Below are 1,895 nucleotides of genomic sequence, written 5' to 3'. Positions count from 1 at the left end.
GAACCTGTCTTGGGCACTCTTAACGGTGGCTCACAGGACTGCATTGTGATCATGACTATACTAGTGATGATCTCTCACAGTACAAATTATTTAACAGCATTGCTTAATTTATTCTTTTCAAAACCCTTTGTATGTGGCACGTGACAGAAGACCCACCTCCATATTACAGATGTAGGAGCTGGAACTCAGACACTGATTGCTAACAGATGGCCCATCTGGGGTCAGTATCCACACTTCTGACTTCTGGTTCAGTGATCTGTTTATTTCCCCACTATGAGCTGGGCAATGTGGGAACTCCAGATTTTATTGACTTGGTGGTTTGTGATATGGTTTGAGGGAGGTCAGGTGACCTCTCTCTGCCTGGAAAGGAGGAAATCTGTGATTCTCTCTCTCTTTCCAAATTTCCAAAGAGGAAGCAACTCTCAGCCAGAGCAGGAGCCTAAGTCTTGTTTGTAGGCAGTGGGGTGTACAGGTGGCTCATTGCTGTGTGCCCCGGGGCAGCAGTAAATTGATACTTGTTGATCTCCAAGCCTCTGGCAGAGATGGGGAGGAAGGGATGGGAAAGTGACATTTTTGTAAATAACCACACCTGGTTCTAAAAGAAGAAGGACTGGCATGTCCCTATAGCCTCAATTACCATCAACCTTTCCCAAAGGGAGCCCTAGGGGAAAGAATCTCTTCACACTCTTATGATTATTTATAGACACCCCCTCCTGTCCACACTCTGAGGGGAGTTTGGTTTGCTCAGCAGTGGCCTCCTTCCAGATGTGTTTATATTTCCTCCAGGCCCAGGGGAATGCATCCTTCTGCCCCTCCATTACGTGGAGCAGAGAGGATGCCTGGCATTGGGACTTAATGAAGATGTGGAAGGAGAGACAAGGGGCAGCATGCCTGAATTCCTCAGCTAGATTCATGTATCTCCGGGCGATCACTGATTGAGTAGCCACTTTGCTGCTAAAGAAGGCAATTCAACACGGTGGTTAAATAAACATGATTTGCAAGCAGATAGACCTGGATTTAAGTCCCAGCTCTGCCCTTTACAAACTGTGTGGCTTTGGTTAAGTAACTTACAGTTTCTGCCTTCGTTTCCTCATCTATAAAATGGGATAATAACATCTCCACTCAGGGTCATTGTGAGGTTTGAGTGCAAAGGGCTGAGCAGTGCCTGACACAGAAGGTGATATGTATGTGGTGCCTGTTCTTTTAAAACGTTGAAAAATATGGAATGCTTCACGAATTTGCATGTCATCTTTGCACAGGGGTCATGCTAACCCTGTCTGTATTGTTCCAGTTTTAGTCTATGTGCTGCTAAGTGAGCACTGGTGCCTATTCTTATAAGACACTACCGTGTGTGTGTGTGTGTGTGTGTGTGTGTGTGTGTGTATGTGTGTGTGATTTGGAAGAAACAGAGGCAGTGTGGGCAGTACAGGCAGGGAATTTCTGGTTCAAAAGTAACTATTAAAACCTAGAGAAGGAGAGATTGCCACAGACAAGGCAGGTCAGAGGGGAATTCTTTGCAGAAGAGGTGACTGAGCTATCTGAGTATCTGAGGTATGCTATTGGACATGCCTGCAGGGTACCCACCACCTGATTGTGGGTTGGCAGAATGCCTTAGACCAGCTTTTAAGAAAGGCTGTTTTAGCCTGGGAAGGAGGCCTGGGCTGCCAGTGTCCTGTGTTAAGGCTTGGCAGCCTCTCCAGATGGAGAGTTTTGTTGGCATGCCACACTTTGAGTGGAGCATTTGTTTCACAGGTAATCCAGTCCCAGCAAAAGTGAGGCTGCCTGAAATGACAAAAAAAAAAGAAAAGAAAAAAGAGATAGATTTTGGCATTTTAGGATTACAGGGCTTTGCTTAACTTCTGTGATTTTATTTTGAATCTTTTTTGAATCTTTTC

General features: G+C 45.4%; 1 non-coding gene across 1 annotated transcript; it reads right to left on the bottom strand.

Annotated features, from left to right (window-relative positions):
• Positions 1–1,214: 1,214 nt before the first annotated feature.
• LOC116758917 lies at positions 1,215–1,320 on the bottom strand. Its single transcript, XR_004351300.1, has one exon. It is a non-coding gene; the product is annotated as a U6 spliceosomal RNA (small nuclear RNA).
• Positions 1,321–1,895: the final 575 nt, after the last annotated feature.

The sequence above is a fragment of the Phocoena sinus genome, chromosome 8 (assembly GCF_008692025.1).
Source record: "Phocoena sinus isolate mPhoSin1 chromosome 8, mPhoSin1.pri, whole genome shotgun sequence".
Classification (NCBI taxonomy): Eukaryota; Metazoa; Chordata; class Mammalia; order Artiodactyla; family Phocoenidae; genus Phocoena; species Phocoena sinus.
Note: the sequence above shows the minus strand (reverse complement) of the source record. Positions and strands in the feature narration are given on the sequence as shown.